This window comes from Rhinatrema bivittatum, chromosome 2, assembly GCF_901001135.1.
Source record: "Rhinatrema bivittatum chromosome 2, aRhiBiv1.1, whole genome shotgun sequence".
In the NCBI taxonomy this organism is placed as follows: Eukaryota; Metazoa; Chordata; class Amphibia; order Gymnophiona; family Rhinatrematidae; genus Rhinatrema; species Rhinatrema bivittatum.
The window spans coordinates 78,149,929-78,170,783 of NC_042616.1; the positions used below are offsets into that span (position 1 = coordinate 78,149,929).

General features: G+C 39.9%; 1 protein-coding gene across 2 annotated transcripts in view; it reads left to right on the forward strand.

Moving 5' to 3' along the window:
- The window catches only part of LOC115084059 (corticotropin-releasing factor receptor 2), a 670,575-nt gene that overhangs the window by 170,932 nt on the left and 478,788 nt on the right, over positions 1-20,855 (forward strand). The gene's annotated exons all lie outside the window — the stretch shown is intronic.

The following is a 20,855-nucleotide window of genomic DNA, read 5'->3' on the forward strand; positions in this document are numbered from 1 at the left end:
GTCAGCCCTTCAGCTTTTGTCTTCAGAGCACACGAGTGTGATGCAGAACAAATGTAATGTGTCATTTATACTATGAAATTGCATGCACATGTCCAAGTTTGTTTGAATAAGTATGAATGCGATTCAGTTTTTCTTCTACAAAATAAGCTTCATGAGATTACTTGATGGAAAACCTACATCCCATCTCTGAGCAAACCACTTAGATCTAATGAAATTACTCTTACCAGCACACTGATCACACATTTATGAGTAAAAAAAAAAAAAGATGGAGAAAACCACATCCATTCCATTGGCCTGGTTTCACATCCTATACCTGCTCATCAGGTGGCATGAGCCAATGAAGCTGTGGAGACATTCTAGAAATGGTGACACTTCTTGTTAGGAGCCAGGGTGAACAGATATGGTTTTTGAAGGGAATTGCCGTCTGTGGTCCCCTTCCTCCACACTAAGGACTGTTACAGCCAGTCGGGTTTTCAGGATATCCACAATGAATATGCATGAGATAAATTTGCATATAATGAGTCTCCATAGTATGCAAATTTATCTCATGCACCTCCATTGTGGATTTCCTGAAAAGCCAACTGGCAGTTGGGTCCCCGGGATAGGTTTGGGAAGCCCTGCTGCAGTAGTTAGGCTATTGAAAGAAGATGGTAAGATAACTGCAATGAATTTGTTTTATTGTGGTATTTTTTTTTTTTAATGAAAGTTTGATTGTAAGACACCTAGAAATATTGATAGGGATGGGGGGTGGGTAAAAGTTTAGAAAATCAACAAATAAACTGGAAGCCCAAATGAATAGGAAGAAACTGCTGCTTAAACAAATTCAAAAATGGATTTTGCTTTGAAGCAGATGGAAAGTTTGGTTTCGTGGAGTTCTCTATGTGCACGCAATCCATGTTGGCCAAAGCACTTTGTCTGCAAAATCGCCATTATCCAGATGCTTAGCTGTGTCCAGATTCTAACTAAACCTTTAGTGGACTGAGAAACTTTTCATTAGAAAACTGAAAAACTGAATGATTTTGACTAACACAATTTACTTCATCCTGTTTAAACAGCATCTGACATGGCATCTTTTGATATTATGATGTTAAATCTTTTTTGAATACTCATGAACTCTTCTTGGACATTACAAGTTATTTACTGCACACCTATTACCCTTCCTAACACAATTTCCGTACTGAAAAATGCTCATTTGAATCAGAAATCACTCCAAAAATGAGCAGAAGAAAAATGTAGGTTTTTGGAAGATTTTCTAAGGAAAAAAAGCAAAGACATTTGAAAACTCTTTATGCCATATGAGGCCCAGAGCAAAAGGTCTTTTTGATAGAAAAATTCATAAGTTCCTAATTCTGCATCCTTCTCTTTCTCTTCCCCCACACCTTCATAATATATGGTATGGCCAGATTAGTAGCCACAATAACAAATGTGGTGTGAATATGAATAACATTCTATCTCCATGTATCTTGACTTGGATCTCAGGCGTTTGATTCATTTGGAGCACATGCAGTGATGTGCACGTCCTGTAAATCTCCTGTAGGTGGATTTCATGGCCTGAGCTGCACAACTGCAACTCAACCCATAATATTGGTTGTACTTGGACACCACCTGTAGCCCTAAGGCCTTGCTTCACCGATGACTCATAATGTCACGTCCTGGAATATAACTGGCTGTGCATTACCACAATCACTAATGCATTCCTCTATTGTCACTAAACCTTAGGTGCTCTTACACTTTTCTTTCTCTGCTGTTCCCAGGCTCAGTTTGGAACTTAAAATCAATTCAGTCCTAATTATCTTAGTCTTCAAAGCTATATTTAGTGGAAATGATATGCTTAAATAATTTCTGATAATTAGTTAAGCAATATCAAAAAAAGGAAACTTAACAGTGAAATCAGCCGTTTACAGGGCTAAAATTTATTTAGAAATATTCTTAAAGAATATCGCGAGCTTCCTAAAACGCATCAGCAAGACGTGTCGGCATACACTTTTTAAATTATGGGTTGCCTGGACCTCTACATCATGTGCATGCACCGAATATTTTAGTCCATTTTTATATGCATCAAAAAACTTCAAACAGGGATCAAACAATTAGATCTAGGCTCTACATGGGCCGATGTTTTGCATATATGCTTTGTCAGGAGCGCTTAGATCATATTGTCAAAAGAGTAATATCCACTGTCATTTGCAGAGATGTTTTAAATATAGCAGAAGCTTTAAGAGAAAAATATATAATAAAAATGAATTCAAATTCATTGAAAAGAATAAGCTCACAATACTTATCTTATTACACGAGAAAATTATCAGTTCCTCCAGACGTGAAATGTCTCTCCACACGATCTGAAAGAAATCAGGAACAGCAATAGCAGCCATCTTGAATATTGGTTATATCATGTGTTAAATCAATCAATTAGAACAGGTGTACAATTGTGTGACCAATCACATTCTTAATGTCAAATGATGTCATAGCTAGGCGAGTGCTAAGGCACTACTCAGTATCTGAATTTCAAAGTCAGACTGTGGTGCCGTGCATAGGCACTCTCCGCCCACTCAAGGGCCAGCAGATTGAGAAAAGCCATAACAGGCACAAAATAATTTTGACCAAAAATAGTCTCACATAAAGAGGAAGTTATAAGAAAACACTCAAGTCCAGATCAGAATTTAAACCTAAAGATTCCCTAGTGTTTAAACTATGAATCCATCTTTGTCTGGATCGTAAAAGTTGTCAATCAATGTCCCCTCCACACCAGTGGGGAAGGATCTGTTGTAATGCGCAAAATCACAGTTGATGAAATTCATGAGACAACTGAATACAATGTGCCACAAGTGGTGCTGTTAACCGCTGTCGCATAACGTTAGATCTATGTTCGATCATACATACCTTTAAACTTAGTCTAGTTTTCCCAATATAGAATTTGTCACATGGACATCTAATAGCATAGATGGCTCCAACAGTTAAACAAGCAGTATGATGGCGTAAAATGATGGTTTTCCTAGCTGAAGATACTTATAAAGAAGTAATGTCCATTGAAATGTGGCACACTGTACAAGAGCCACAATGTTTGTGTGATCCTGGCTCTCACAAGATACATTCAAATGCAACACTAGTAGAATCCGAGTGGACTAAGGTATCCTGCAAACTGGTTCCATTAGTATTAGATATTAAAGGGGGATCTTGAAAAGCACCGTGTAATTGTAGAATATGCCAATTTTTGAGAATTGCACACACATGATTTAGAGGTCTGGGTGACCCATAATTTAGAAAGGATACGCCATCAAGGCTTGCTGATGCATTTTAAGAAGCTCACAATATTCTTTAAGAATTTTTCTAAATAATTTTTAGACCTTTAAATGGCTGATTTCACTGCTAAGTTTCCTTTTTTTGATATAGCTTGTCACTTGGGGTGGAAACTTAAGACTCACACATTATTTTCACTTTGATAATTAGCTAAAACATATAAAGCTATGTGACACCAAACAGCTCAATACCACATTACTTCTAGATAATGCAAATGGAAGCTGGTGAATCTGAAAGAGTGCACCTTGACCATGTTTGGTTAATTCCTGCCCTCTAAACTTTACGTCTTATCCGTCTGGAGTGAAAATGCAATAAGAAGGGAATCTGTGACATATCAGTAGAGCCGTGCTTCTGTTGTTCTGTTATGGGCTTTATGTAATTAGCCAGGATTCCACTAAGTAGTGGGGATTTCATTATAAATATCCAGTCTCTTTTTTTTTTCTTAGAAACATAGAAATGATGGCAGAAAAGGACCAACGGACCATCCAGCCTGCCCAGCAAGTTTATGGTAGTTTCTGTTGAGCCATACAAATTCCCGCATTCTTATCAGTTTCTCAGACCGTCAAAGTCAGGGCCCTTGTTGGTTGCTGTTAGAGTCCGATTCCCTATCCTTCTGCTATAGAGCAGAGAGTAATGTTGGAGTTGCATCAAGAGTTTCAGGCTTATTGGTTAAGGGTAGTAACAGCCGTATCAGCAAGTTACCCCATGTTTATTTTTTCCAGACCGCAAAATTCAATGTCCTAGTTGTTTGCTGTCTATATTTAATTCCCCTTTTCCTCTTTTCCCACTGTTGTTGAGGGTAAAGAGCAATAGTGGAGTTGTGCCTTATTTGTTAAGGGTAGTAACCACCACACCAGTAAGTTACCCCCATGCACTCATTTTATTATTTCTATCCCCTAGCCTTTAGAGTTGTGGCATATTTGTTAAGGGTAGTAACCACCACACCAGCAAGTTACCCCCATGTACTCATTTATTCATTTCTATCCTGTAGCTTTTGGAGATCCAGTGTTTATCCCATGCCCCTTTGAAATCTTTCACCATTTTCGTCTTCACCACCTCCTCCGGAAGGGCATTCCAGGCATCCACTACCCTCTCCATAAAGAAATATTTCCTGATATTGGTTCTGAGTCGTCCTCCCTGGAATTTCATTTTGTGACCCCTAGTTCTACTGATTTCTTTCCAGTGGAAAAGATTTGTTGATTGTGCATCATTAAAACCTTTCAGGTATCTGAAGGTCTGTATCATATCTCCCCTGCACCTTCTCACCGCCAGTTTATATATATTTAGTACCTTCAACTACTTCTCATAAGTCATTTGGTAGAGACCCCCCACCATTTTGCTGGCCCTTCTCTGGACCACCTCAATCCTGTCCCTGTCCCTTTTCAGATACGGTCTCTAGAACTGAATACAGTACTCCAGATGAGGCCTCACAAAGGATCTGTACAAGGGAATTATCTCTCTTTTTTTTTTTTTTTTTTACTAGTTATTCCTCTCTCTATGCAGTCCAGCATTCTTCTGGCTTTAGTTATCATCTTGTCACATTGTTTCACTGTCTTCAGTTCTCTAGACACTATCACTCCAAAGTACCTCTCTTGCTCTGTACACAACAGCCCTTCACCTCCCATCACATACATCTCTTTTGGATTACTGCACCCCAGATGTATGACTCTGCATGTCTTGGCATTGAATCCCAACTGCCGTATCTTCGACCACTCTTCAAGCTTCCTTAAATTACGTCTCATTCTCTCTACTCCTTCTGGTGTGTCGACTCTGTTGCAGATCTTAGTATCATCCGCAAATAGACAAATTTTACCTTCTATCCCTTCTACAATGTTGCTCACAAAGATATTGAACAGAACCGGTTCCAACACTGATCCTTGTGGCACTCCACTTAACACTGCTCTTTCCTCAGAGTAGGTTCCATTCACCATCACACACTGTCTTCTGTCCATTAACCAGTTTGTAATTCAGGCCACCACCAGCTTGGCACTCATTCCCATGCTTCTCATTTTATTCACAAACCTCCTATGCTGGACTGTATCAAAATATTTGCTGAAATCCAAGTAGATCACATCGAGTGCTCTTCCTTGATCCAATTCTTTAGTCACCCAAACAAAAAAATCAATCTGATTTGTCTGACAGGACCTTCCCCTAGTGAATCCATGTTGCCTGGGGTCCAATAATCCTCCTGACTGTAGATAGTTCACTATCCTTTCCTTCAGCAGAGTTTCCATTAATTTACCCACCACCGAGGTGAGGCTAACTGGCCGGTAGTTTCTGGCCTCCTCTCTGCTCCCACTCTTCTGGAGTGGGACCACCACTGCTCTTCTCCAATCACTCGGCACCACTCTCATTTCCAGGGATCTTTTGAACAGATCACGCAGCAGACTCACCAGCACATCTCTGAGCTCCCTCAGTATCCTGGGATGAACCTCATCTGGCCTCATGGCCTTGTCCACATTCAGTTTTCCTAACTCTTCCCATACATTTACTTCTGTAGACAGTTTCATATATCCCATCTCCACTGATGGTTTTGTCAGTCAGCAGAGGTCCTTCTCCAGGGTCTTCAGTAATTCAGCTCTCACTAATTCCCTTTACTAAGGCTAATCCTTATGGAAGAAAGTAAATATTGCATAACTAACAAACTGAAAATATGGGTAAACTTTCCAGGTTTCCTTTTCTCTCTTTATCACTCAAATTTATGATCGTGTTTAGTTAGTAAGAGTTTCTTTTTTCTGCTTTTATTATTTTTTGCTTTTCTCTTGTTATTTGCTTTTAAACCCTTACACCTTTTGACCTTCCTTTCACACAGAAATATAGAAAATAATGGCAGATAAGGACTGCAAGATTCATAATCTACCCATTTTTGATGTAATACCACAGAACCTTTCCAAGTTTAGCTTTAACACTCACATCATAAAAACATAAGAACTTGCCATATTGTGTCAGACTGAGTCCATCAAGCTCAGTATCCTGATTCCAAGTCCAACAGTGGTCAATCCAGGTCACAAGGACCTGACAAGATCCCAAACTGTTAATAGATCCCATGCTGCTATTGCTCAGTGATAAGTAGTGGCTATTTCTTATGTCTACTTGGTTAATAGTTTACTGACTTCTCTTCCTTTTTAAACCCTCTAGTAATGAATTCCAGAGCTTAATTGTGTGTTCAATGAAAAATAATTTTCTATAATTTGTTTTGAATATGCTGTATACTAACTTCATGGAGTGCCCTTTTGTATTTTTTGAAAGACTAAATAACTGATTTACAATTATCTGTTCTATTCTACTCATGATTGTATAGACTTCTAACATATCCTCCTTCAGACATCTCTTCTCCAGGCTGAACAGATCCAACCTCTTTAGCCTTTCCTCATAGGGGAGCTCTTCCATCCTCTTTGTCATTTTGGTCGCCCTTCTACGTACCTTTTCCAATGCAACTATATCTTTTTTTGAGATGCTGCAATCAGAACTTGAACAGAATACTCCAAGTATGGCCTCACCATGGAGCAATACAGGGGCATTATAACATTTGCAGTTTTATTCTTCATTCCTTTTCTATTAATTCCTATCATTCTGTTTGCTTTTATGACTGTCGCTGTACACCAAACCTAGGATTTCAAAATATTGTCCACAATGATGCCCAATTGCCCATGTCCTTTTCTTGGGTGATAACTCCTAATAAGGAACCTGCCATCATGTAATTATAGTGTGAGTTACTTTTCTTCATCATTTTGGACTTATGCATATTAAATGTCATTTGCCATTTAAATGCCTAGTCTTCTACTCCCACAATTTTCCCCATCCACTCCCACAATTTTCCCCATCCACTTGTGATTTAACAATTTGGAATAATTTTCTATTGTCTGCAAATTTGATAACTTCACTCATTGTTCCCACTTCCAGATCATTTGTAAATATGTTAAAAAGCACAGGTCCCAGTACAGATCCTTGAGGTACCTCATAGTTTGCCCTGACCATTTAGTCCTATTCTCTGCTTCCTATCTTTTAACCAGTTTGCAATCCACAATAGAACATTGCCTCCTGTTTACATTTTTGTAAGAAAGTCATAACTTCCTCCCTTTCTAGTGATACCTATCACAGATACATATCATGGATGTCAGAGAGTAGTTGTGGTGCTTTTTCATACATTACTAATTCAGAGGTATGTATGGGAGAGTGGTTCTCTCCTACGAAGTCTAGGATTCATGGTCAGAGTATCTGGGAAACAGAAAGGGAGTAGAGCTTAAAGCTGACACAATGGGGTTGGAGCAGGAATCTGGTGTAGATTCCTAATGAAAGGGAGTATTCTCCATAATCCTTGTTTCCATGGGAGATGACACACCAATCTGTGGAAAAGCAGAATATCACTTTGGATTAGTTCAGAATCCAGATAGTGTATGATGTGCTGAGGAAGAGGTGAGTGGAAGCAGGAATTTTTTTTAGCATTTATTGTCAAGAGAATTCTCAGAGGAGATGTCAAAGGAGTGAGAAGGATCTCAGCCTTGTGCAGGGAAACTTCACTGCATGATCATTGGAGGAGGAGGAAGTCACCAGCTAAACTTGGGTACCCAAAAATGGAGCCATAGCCTAGGAGGTATCTAAAGGGAATCCAAAAACAGGGTCTCAGAATCAGAGGAAGCCCCTGATTCTGGCTGATTGATGACTGTTTTTTGTGACTGTTTGGATTTTGTGTTTCTTCTATGAATGTGACCCACCCTGACCTGCTTCCCCATCTGATTCACACCAGATTTTCAGGAGAATTTAGGGACGGCATGAGGATCACGACAGAGCTACTGTATATTATCTATCCACGTGTTCCACGAATATGCATGTGCATTTGTCACACCTATTAGCTTTTGGGTTTTGCATCTGAGCCACACCAAATTTTCAGGACATGTCAATGGCTCTGCAAGGACAATGACAGGGGAAGTTCATATATTCCACAAATATGGACATGCAATTATGCCATCTGTTTTTTGTTTTGCATCTGATGCATAATGCATGTGGAATTTTCAAGCAATGTCAAGGAATCCACAAGGGTCATGATGGGCAATTTCTATCAATCTACATATATGTGTGGCTTCACATATTCCACAAATATGCATGTGCAATTGTCCCCGCTAATAACTTTCTATTAGTCAATTTTCCAGAGAAAAAGAATGGTCATGTCTGTGTATTTGTGTCCTGTTAATATGCTTGTGTTTGGTGTTCTGTCCCCACCAAATTTGCAAGACTTGTCAGGTGGAATATGTGGATTCTGACAGGGTTGCTTTATTTCAGATCCATGCGTATGCATGGCCTCAGACATGTACATGTATGCATTCCAGAAAGAAGGCTTCATTGGTGCTGGCTGGAACTTCTTGTTACATCTTTGTGATGTCACTAGACAATACTAAATTATTTGGTGCCCTTTCCCTATACCCCAAAGTTGAGCATCAGAGGCCCAGCAGATAGGTGATCAGGAGTGCCTGGAGGTTCTTTGGAGTGTATGCATTTTATAAAAATACTATGTAAATTAAGCATATCTTTGTGGTGTAATTATGAAAGCTATTTTTTTTTTAAATAAAATTGTACAAAGGGTGTACCTGATTTTGCACAAACTTTTATGAACACAAAAAAAGTGTTATTTTGGAGGGGGGAATCGAGGCAAAGCTAGGATTTATGCAAATACTTTTGGTTTTGAAAGGTGTCTGCATAAATTAAACATACAAGTTATGCCCTGCAAAGAGCAGGTATAACTTTGTGAAAGTGTGCACGCATTCTTAGGGATAATTATAAAAACAAATTTATGTGCATATGTTTGCTTTGATAATTGGTGTAATTTTTGCACGTAGCTGCCACATCTGTTACAAAAGATGTTAAAAACGAGTGCCCTCCTTATATAATAATTTCATACATTTTCCTTTTCTCTGTGTCCCTCATTCCCTGAATTAGAAGTGTCTCTTTTTACCCATTCAGTCATGTAAGAATTCTAGAAGTCCTATTGTTCCTGGAACAATAAACTGGGTTCTTTGTCATTTGTGACAGCTTCTGTTGGACCAGTGAAAACATAATCCAAAGAAGGGACCTAGAAATGTACTATAATATCATTGGATTATTCTTACATGGGTCCAGTCAGAGATATCCCAACCTACGTAGTGCTGTGTTTCTTCAGTCAGTGGTACATTTTATATGATTAGTCATTGTTCATTGTCAATGCTTGAACCATTCCTTAAAGGGATTATCCAACCAGAGTAGCCCAGTGGACAGAAGGAGTTAGATACTGGGCCCAGATTGATAGCATCAGAGAAAGAAAGCAGAAAACAATGTATTCCGTTCACACTTTTGTTTGATATGCGAATCCAAGCCCCTCTTATCTGTATCTTGCAGAAGGCTTGAATACATAGTATTGTTTTAGTACGTGCTTTCCATTATGGACAGGCTACAATATATAAGCAGGAGAAACACATTTTCAAATGATCCATCCACCAAAGAAGAATTAAATTAAATAATTGCATGATGACAAAGAAAACAAAAGCTAGTGTTTAAAGTTAAACAATCCTCAGTGTGCATACTTTAAGAGGATCAGAAAGATGTTTGCAAACACTGCTTAATACATATTTAAATAGAATTTTGAAAAGGGCAACAGTGACCCTGCAAAATAACCTAATGCAAACATTTCACAGAGCCACCTTTGCAATTTGTTCAGATTAGCAGATGCTGTGGGGAATGTGCTGTGATGTATTTGTGGTTTTGGAATGAATATTTGAGAGGTTGCTTACTGGAACTTAAAATTGAGCTACCACAAATGCTCTGTAACTGGTACTGAACTCCACTGTAGAAAAACTAACACTAGCAGCATTAAAGCAATGCATTTGTAAAAAAAAAAAAAAGTTATTTGAATTGGCAAATAATATTGGATTTATTAATAGTTTGGAAGGTATTTTAAATCACAATATACCAAAAGTTATTGAATGACTTTATAAACTCTTTATTGATAGAAAGCAAGATGATACAGCAAAAAAAAAAAAAAAAAAAATCACATTAGAAGTATATGTCCCCATTTTGAATTTTATTGTTATTTATAAAATCCACTACTAAGCAAAACTGTTGCATATTATTTAGTTTTATCCTTCAGGTTTAAATGGAATCCCTTTTATTCCTTAACCCTTTTTTCATTTTAAATATTAGTTTTGTTCTTTTATTGATTCTCTAAAGTTGAATTGTATATGCTTGCTGGGAAAATGTGGGTTGGTTAGTTAAAATCAATAATAATATCGAGGGAATTGTTCATATCTGTAAGAAATTAAATCATAAGACATTCTTCATTCATTTTGCTTTCATTAAGCTCGGGTTCAGTTGTAAAAGGATTTCACTTTGTATAAGGAGAAAAATAAGGTCAGAGAATGATTAAAGCATGGATTATGGCCCCCTTTCTATAGTAATAAGCAAAATAAAGGTGAAGGGGACAAGCGGTACACTCAGTGGAAAATGTCCAAATAGGATATTAGAATCCACAAAATAAAAATAAGGATTCAGTCAATTAGATGAGATTGCCAAGCAATTCAATTTTTTATTATAGACAGTATCCAGAAGAGCTGATTTGGTCCTCCGACATGGACTGTGTTTCGCCACTCCGTCTGCATCGGGAGGCACAGAAGCCCAAATTATAAACAAATAGAGAAAGAGGTAAGAGAGAACAGGGATCCAAATAAAAACAAAAAAAGGGCTACAAAATATACTGTAATCATATTAATGTGTACAGGCATATACCCGATCAATCACAATGTGAAAGAAACCAGTTTATCCAAGAAATCGGCGTCTCCAAACACTGAAACGGGGAAATGAGAGAATGACAATAGCAATATACAAAAGAGCAAGGAGGCAAAAGCAGCAAAGGCACAAGAACAGTACATGCCACAATGAAATATCATAGATTCAAGAACTTGCTTGTTTTCTAGGATGCCAGATTTCTTGACGCTGCTTCGATATGATTGACATGAGTGATTGAATGTAGAATTTTTCAACGTGGTATGTCTTGCCCTTATGTTCTCCCCAGCACCCCTTTCCACTTTATATGTCTCCTGTTGGCGAGTTTATCTTAGGTTATCTTTCAGGTGGTTTCTTTATATTTCCCAGCCTTTACATCCCTTGTTTTCTGCTTTTACATGGGATTTTCCACGCAGTATCTTGGCAGGCTGTCTACTCCTTTACAATTTATTTCACATCACACTGATCTCGCAGTGGTTCTCCCACAACCCTGTCAACCGATGCTCACCATTGACACTGGCCTGTAATATGCTTTGCCGCTGTGCCGGTGCTCAGCCAAATAGTGTTTTCTAAGTCTCCCTGCTTCCAGATTCCTTGTTGTTGTCTTGATGGGGGTCCTCTATACAATTGTTATTACAAGTTCTTTAAGGGATTTGAATCTATGATATTTCATTGTGGTATGTACTGTTCTTGTGCCTTTGCTGCTTTTGTCTATTGCTATTGTCTCATTCTCTCAATTCCCTGTTTCAGTGTTTGGAAATGCCAGTATTTTAGATAGAATGGTGAAACACGATCCATGTTGGTGGACCAAAAGCAGCTCTTCTTGATACTGTCTAAAATAAAAAAAATGGAATTGCGTGGCAATCTCTTCTAATTGACTGGATCCTTATTTTTATTTTATGGATCTTGATGTGCTTAGTGCTACACTATTCCTATTTGGACTCCTTACTATAGCAACATAGTAAATGACGGCACAAAAAGACCAATTGGTCTATCTAGTCTGTCCAGCTGTAATTCTTCTACTTTGGGTGGATGAGCATATAATTTTCTCATTCTCAACAGAATACTAACTCCCCACCCCACCATGACTTTTACCAGAACTTGCAATCTTTCTCCTATCACTGATTTCCTTATTGGTCCACATGCCTTGTTCAGAAACAGAAAAAATGGGATTAAAAATTGTCCTACCGATTTTTTGCAGTTTCCACGATGTCTTGTGCCCTCTCAGCAGATCTGTTTGTGTTCAGCTGATAGAAAGTGATGTTCAAGTGCTATTTTAGAAGACATATGGGGGAAGTCTCCCTTTAATAATTATTTGAGGCTGTGCCCATTTCACATAATAGATTTTCATTGGTTAATGACCCAGGCATCTCAAGGACCTAAAAAAAAAAAACACGCTTTAAAAAGATGTGTTCTTTAAAAAAACAAAATTCCTCTCATTAAATGCATTGTAGGGATGTGCATTTGCTTCAAATGATTGCAAAAAACTACAACAAATGAGGCCAGTTTCAGTTCGATTCAAATAAAACAAACCCAAAATGGCCTCCTACAAAAGTACTTGAAAATTTTTAGGCATTTTTAGGCATATTTTGATATTCATTGTGAAAAAAATAATAATTGGCCTCCCATGGCCCAAGAATCACCCTCCTTCCCAGGCTTGAGTTTAGGCATGGGCAACTGCCTAGGGCATCAAATTTTGAAGGAACCAAATATCCAGGCCAAAGAGAAGCCAGATTATGCTTGCTAGTGCCAGCACAGCTTCAAGAGGGTACCCACCATCATGGCTCTGCCTATGGGCACCATCTTAAATCTGGCTCTGTTCCTGCCCTGCCACAATTTAACCCTGGGCCTGGGCCTACTGAGCTGGGTCTTCCTGAGCCCCTTGGACCTCCACTCCCACCTAGGGAGTGGAGGTCTCAGGCTGGGCCAAGCCCTGGGAGATCTCACCCTAGCCTCCACTTACTCCCTTTCCACAGCCCTGGTAAAAATCCTTAAGGGCAGGAACAAACCCCTCTCATTCCTGCCCTGACTTCAGCAGCTTTAAAAATGACGTCACCTGCCTGAGAGATGGTGTCAAAGTAACATACGGCAAAATGGCACCTGCCATAACAGGCAGGTGCCAAAGTGAAGTCATTTCAGTACCATCCTCCAGGTCAATGGCGACATTCTTAAAGCAGAGGAAGCAGCAATCCCAAACACCAAGAGTGGGGCAAAGTGGCACAAAAAGTGATATGAATACCCCAAGGTACTGCAAGAGGACAAAGTGGCCAAACAGTGGCACAAATCTGATACAAATTGGAGATTTCATGTAGGTCTGCCACAGAAATCAATCAAGTTTCTCATGATGAAGCTTGATGCAACTAAATGTAAATCTGAAAAGAATTAAAAGCAAATCCAAAGATCTTACAAAATCCGCTTTGATTTTTCATATTTTCCTTTCAAGAAAGTGTGAGAAACAATTTGGTATCATTTTATATTTTTTCAAGGTTTATCAAATTGCTTGATGAGCCTCGTAATTATATGTTGATGTAGTGAAAACCCTAAATTTTAACCTTATTTAGAATACCGGATCCCATTAAAAACTCTTTGCTTTTTGTTCGGGTGTATAAATAACTCACTCAACATCTGCTATCTTACACCCTCTGAAGAGTGTGTCATTCCTCGCAATTGGCCCTCCTTTCTCCTCTCCCTCCTCCTCGGCTTCTGTAAACTTGGCTTGCACCAGACTACACATATTCGGCTGCCACTCCCCAGAACTTTGGAACAAGATGGCAGTAGTTCTTCATCTTGAGATTTCTTACCTTAACTTCAGGGAAAAAACCCCCAAAACTCCTAAGGCTTGGCTATTCAACCAAGCTTTTCCTTGACTTTCTGTAAACTCACTTCGAAGACTTTGAGAACAGTGTCCAGACAGCAACAAAAACTCCTTTTGTGATTCGACTTGTGGAGTCTGTTCACTTAACGATACCCCTCTACTTCCTGGACTCCTCTTCTTTAACTCTCATCCCTCATACCAGGTCCCTGCCTTTTTCACCTACGCATCCTTCCCAGTGCATCTTCCATCTCCCTGCTGCCCTCTCTTTGCACCCATCCTGAAATTTCCCCTTCATGTTTAGTATAAACGTAAACAGCAAGGCATCAGAAATCTAGTATCAATTTGATTGCAGTCCACCTCGAGACCAGTTTAGTTAAGGTGGACTATCAAATGTTTATAAATAAATCTTTAGGATTTATAAATGCGGCATTGGCTTATGGATTTGTAGTTAATCTGAAGAAAAAAGAAAGAGGGCAAAGTGATTGGGTAGAAGTGATGCATTAGTGAACCTTTTAAAGTAATGGCTTTTGGTATTACTTAGGTTCCTTCCGCTGGCAAATCTTTTAACAAATTGGAGAGTTAATGTAATACTCCTTTTCTCCAGTTAAATTTCCATAAATAATAGTAAAACAAATTTGCAGGTGATAATTTTTTTTTTTTTTTTACTGAACTTAGTACATTTCTGAAAAGCCTTTGAGAGCTACATTTCCTTCACCAGGTCAAAGCAAAATGAGCAGGTTAATGCAAAGCAGATATTTACATTAGATAATAAAAGGCTGATTATTAACAATATGCATACTCAGAGTTGTCCTTTAAATATTTACAGATCCTACCATATTTCATCATACTCCATTATTGTTCGTTTAATCCCACAGGTAGCCACGTTAATTCTCTTCAGTTAATGGCCTTGCTGCCTTAACCCTGCCTCTTATTTGTGTTGAACAGTCTCGATTAGCTTGTAAATTCAAAGGAGAAACTGTCCATTATACTATTACTACTTTTACTACTATCATTTTTATAGCACTACTAGACATTACAGCACTATACAAAACAAAAAATAAAGTTCCTTCTCCATGGAGCTTACAACCTAGTCAAGACATATATACATTTCAAACAAGGTGAGTTTTTAAACTGAACTTGAATATGTTCAGAGAGGGAGCATGATGCACTGGTGCAAGATGGAAAGCATAGAGTCAGGATTTGACAGTGCAGGAGATGGGCACAGACAAGGGCAAGCCTGATAAATGGAGTTTACAAGGAAGGGTGTAGGTTGAGAAAAGAAAAGATAGGTAATAAGGAGCTGCAGAGCGAAAGCATTCGTAGGTGAGTAAGAGAAGCTTGAAATGTGTGCAGAAGCAGAGAGGCAGCTAATGAAGGAACTTGAGAAGAGGGGTTACATGGTCATAGCAGGACTGAAGGAAAATAAGTTATGCAGCTGAACTTGAATAGATGGCAGAGGAGAAGGATGGTTCAATGGCCGGCTTATGAGGAGCAAGTTGCAGTACTCTAAGCCAGTGGTTCTTAACCTTGTTTCTGTCAGGACACACCTGAAAGATGATGCTCACATGCGTGACACGCTGAACCTATGACCATCATGGGACTAAATATAAGCATATGCTCTGCATCCACAGGAATCCACCGCTTCCGAACAATGGATGCAGAGCAGAACTAAGACATTTCCCTGTACAACCTATCATACAAAAAATATAGTCTGATTCTGGTGTCATCTTAATAACAGCATCACAAACTCCCTCTACCTCCAGGTGCATTGTAAACTAATACAAACAAACCCCACTCTGGTCATGTCTATCAAACCTGCAACCTCAGCAGCAGTAAACACAAGAAATGAAACAGCACTAGCCCTACCCATGAAAAGGCAGCAGTTCACCACCAGTGCAATATCATATTGAGAAAATACAACAAATCAGACTGATACAAAGCTCAAGTAAAGTACCTCATCTCAGTCACATACACACAGAACACAAACAGACCTACCTTCACCTAATATAGAATAAAATACCACAAATTACAAATGTGGAAACAAAACTGTAAACAAAAATATATTTCCTCCTACACTAAGCAAAGTTCAAAGAGAGAAGAAATGCATATTCTCAAAACTGACATAGTATGGCCCTTGTACCCTGTCACTCCCCTCCATGCCCCCATCACCCCTCACTTCTCCCAACTACTCAGTCATCCCTTCACATGCTCATATCCCTGTCCAACATTCCCGACACCCCCACCCCACATCCTCTTTCCCGTGCTCCCTCTCTCCCCCTGTTCAACTCTTTCTGCCCTTCCATCTTCCCTTCCCTATCCAGAATACCTCTGACCACCTCTTTTCTACCCCTTCCTGCTCAGCAACCCCACACTTCCTTCTCTCTCTCTACTTCCATCTTTCTTCCCTGCCCAGCAGTCATTAACCTCTCCCTCCTCCACCTCTCCCTACACAGCAACCCCAACCTCCTTTCCCCCACCCCTTCCTATCCAGCAAACTTCTGACTTCCTATCTTGCCTTCCTGCCCAGCAGACTCAAACTCCTATCTTCCCATGTCTTCCAGCCCAGTACATTGCCCCCCCTCCTCATGGTTCCCAGCCAGCAGAAAAGACTTCAGTCCATTCCATAGTCTCCCTCCCTCTTTATCAGCAGCAGATGAGGCCAAGAAGCATTGAGAAGAGGAAGATGAGGAGGCAGCAACAGCGGATCTCCCTTATGTTCCTGCTTTCACATCCAGGTACCATGGAGTGAAGAGAGAATCAGCAGACTCACTGCCATGCCAGGCAGAGGAAGATAAAGTTGGTGTCACACCAGGCCCATACGAACAGGGGTTGGTGATAATCGCGCTCTGATCTGGGTGAAGGAGGAGGAAACAACCTCTCAATGGTCAGGAGGAGAAAAAGAAAGCAAGAGTAGCTTCCAGTCAGTCATCTCCTGCCCAGACTGATGAGGAAAGATCAGTCTTCTGCTGGCTCTGCGACACACCTCCCGAGACTTTGCGACGCACCTGTTGAGAACCATTGGTCTAAGCAGCAGGTTATAAGAGAATGGATGATCATTTTGCTAGCATGCTCAGAAAGGAAAGGATGAATTTTAGCAATGCAGAGTTCAATATTGAAAACCTAGCCATTCAGCTAAGTTAGCTGGATAGACATATCCGGCTAACTTAGATGGGATATTCAGCAGCATGGCTGTTCTGTGAATATCCACGGACAAGTTGCTACTTAGACGGAAAAATCTTATTTATCTAAGGCTGAATATCACTACTTAGAAGGATAACGTCCGGCTAAGTGGCACCACCCCGATCTGCCCATTGCCCACCCACAATTTGTCTGGCTAGATAGCCGCATAAGTGACTTATCTGGCTATCTAGTGGCAGTGTAGGAAAATTTATCTCATCCATATTCATTGCGGATATCCTGAAAGCCTGGCCTGTTTGTGGCTCTCGAGGACCAGAGTTGGCCACCCCTGCACAGAGTCGAGCAGGATAAAAGTTTTGCAGGAAACAGATTGCACGTTGGAATCTTTATGGATAGAAACTGCATAGGAAAAATGAAAAGTAGTAGGGATATATTACAGCCCATCTAGCCAAGATAAAGAAAGACATTGTAAGATGCTAATAGAGATTAGACTGGCTGGTAAAATGGGCAACACGATAATAATAGGAGACTTCAATTATCTAAGTATTAATTGGGTAAATGTCATATCAGGACATGCAAGGAAAATAAAGTTCATAGATGTCATCAATGACTTCTTCATACAGCAATTGGTCATGGAATCAATAAGAGGATAAACTACATTAGATCTAGTTCTATAAAGGCTTTCAAATTTTAAGGATAAACATTGCTCTCTGGTATTTAAGCAGAAATTTTGATTTTATTTTTACATTATTCATTGTGGGGCAGATTTTCAAAGGGTTACGTGCGTAACCCCGAAAACCTGCTCCTGCGCACGCTGAGCCTATTTTGTGTATTTGCTCCATGGCCACATCCCCCTACCCCTGCATATTCTCATCATCCAAGAAGGAGGGACAAGATGTGCCGTAAGGGCGGACATGACAGGTTACCAAGGAAGGAAGGCTGCTTCTGTGCTATTCAGGGCTTCCTTTCATTTCCTCCTCTCCAGGCTGTATGGCAAATTCATAACCAGCCTGTTCTCTGTCAGGGGTATTCCTGGAATATGGCAGCTGCTGGGGAAATTTCCCTTTAGGTTCATTTCTTTTGTTTTTGGACTATTTTTGGCACATATTTCATGGCAGAGGAGTTTGTGTTTTCATGACATCTTGTTTTTATTCATTTTGGAAAAAATAGTGTGCCCAGCCTGAAAAATGGTGTGCACTGTTTTCTGAAACAAAAACAAAATCTTTTGGGGATTTTCAAAGCCATTTCTAATTAGTTTCAGATTTTAAAAAAAGTGAATTAAAAAAATGGCTATTTTCAGTTTGCATTACCATTCATTTTTAATGAATGTACATCACTAGTAATTGCACTTCACTGTGTTTGGAGCCCAATGTATTTGAAATATCTGTTTTTAGGGGGAAAAATCAAAGCAAAGTGCTATGTCAGCATTGCAAATGACTATTATGGCAATTGCCTTGAGCGTGGTACTAATGTACTTATAATTGTTCTGATTGTGTTTAAATTGGATTTAGTTTTGTCATCAACTTTCTACATCTTTGTCTAATAACACTTTACTGTACTGAACTGCTTAGAGTGTTTTCATTCAGAGGCTGGGATTTAAATATTTGCCCTCTCCGGACGTTACTGACACATACACAGACGCGTGTTGATAGGGCAGGAGAGTTTACTAAAGAAAGAACAGGGGTGGGTTTACTGTGGACGTTTCCACAGAGAGAAATCTCTTAGGAATCTGGGCTCCAAACTGAAATGTAGAAGTGAGTAAATTACAGCCCATGGCAAAGAGATGGGTTCCATCCCACAGCAGTGAAAGCATATCAAGTCCACCAGCAATTGACATTTACAGGCAAGAAGTGATGTGACCACGAGCTTAACAGAAGCCTGCCAGTCACTCTACTGTAACTTGGACAGGGATCTCCCTGCAACCCCAGACTTTCAGTGGCCCCAGCTAGGGTCATTAATGTGGCAAAAACATTTGCCCACTTCTGTTCTACACAGCAGGATACAGCAACAGTAACAGACATATCTCCCCAATGCAAAATGCATTTTAATAGCATAACAGCACTGGGTGACTATAAAGAACACAGAATAGGAACCAATTATGGTTCTTCGCTGCCGAGGGGTGTGTGAGAGAGGCTGAGGGCAGTGATGGTTTGCACAGACTGAATATAAGGAATGATCAGATCAGAGCAAGGCTTCTGAAACCTGTCCTGAGGACTCCACAGCCAGTTGGGTTTTCAGAATAGCCATAATGAATATGCATGAGATATATTTGCATATGCTGAGTTTCCATTATATGCAAATTTATCTTGTGCATATTCATTATGGATTTCCTGAAAACCTGACTGGCTGTGGGGTCCCAGGGATAGGTTTGGGAAGTTCTGTCTTTACTGACTTGCCCTGTCCAATTTGATGATCTTCCCAGCATCCCTACCTGACATCTTCCATCACACTTCTAAGACCTACCATGTTTCTGTAATCTTCTCTTCCTCACTCACTGAGAATGAGATAGAGATAACAGAAACTTGGGTCAGGCAGTGTGGATTCTGCTGCTACGAACCTGCTTGCCAGTGGGTGAAAAATTTGTAATGCCAGCTGATTTTACTGCCATTATAGGGCTTATGTGATAAAGGGTTTACCCATTTTTTTGTGTCTGGCAAAGTGCTTAGTACATAGACCACTATACAAACAAATGTTAAATGAAATTGTTTAAATGACAGTGATGTAAAATATGTCTATAACCCTCCTGTCCGAGAGAGAAAGAGACTCTCTTTCAGGCTGATTCAGTACGGTGCGCTCAGGCAAATGCATGTTGATGAGCCTATTAGTTATTCCCGTGCCATACAGAAAGTAAAATGTGCAGCCAAGCCGCACATTTTACTCTCAGAAATTAACACCTGCCCAAAGGCAGGAGTTAATTTCGGCCGGCACAGGGAAAGTGTACAGAAAAGCAGAAAAAACTGCTTTTCTGTATACCCTTCAACTTAATATCATAGCGATATTAAGTCGGAGGCCCCAAAAATAAAAAATCTTAAAAAAAAAAAAAATCTGCGGCTCACGGGTTGAAAGACGGATGCTTGTGGCTGTCAGCGGGTTCGACAACTGACGCTGGTAAAATTAAGCTTCGGCTGTCAAACCCGCTTTTCTGTACACCCTACGACTTAATATCATAGCAATATTAAGTCGGAGGCCACAAAAATAAAAAATCTTAAAAAAAAAAAAAAAAATCTGCCCACGGCTCACGGGTTGGAAGACGGATGCCCGTGGCTGTCAGCGGGTTCATCAACCGACGCCGGTAAAATTAAGCGTCAGCTGTCAAACCCGCTGACAGCCGCCGCTTCTGTCAATAAGGAGGCGCTAGGGACGCGTTAGTGTCCCTAGCGCCTCCTTGCCTGGGCACGTGTTGGGAGAGCGGGCGCTCGCCTCTGGGTGCTGGCTCTCCCACGCATTTTACTGTATTGGCCTGAAAAGGCTCTCATATAAGTACTATTTATACCACTGTGCGAGGGTCAACTAGTAACTCGAGGTGAGCTTTTGTTGGTGGTCTAGGGTTTGGGGGCAATTTTACATGCACAATCAGAGGTACAAACAGCACAGTATACATCAGTGTAGATTTGATGTGATTTGGAATGATGAAAGGTACACAAAGATGAGATTTGTGCATTGTACTCTTGACCTAGCTTGATAACAGCTAGTTAGAGAATGTATCAAGCTAGATCAAGAGTACATTGTACAAATCTCCTTTTTTTTTATCCGGGAAAATTAACTCCAGAGAGAGAGACTAGTATAAGATTTAGTTATTTGGGGTTACAACAACAACAAAAATTATATATAGGGGGTAGTGGAGTGGAGCATGATGGTT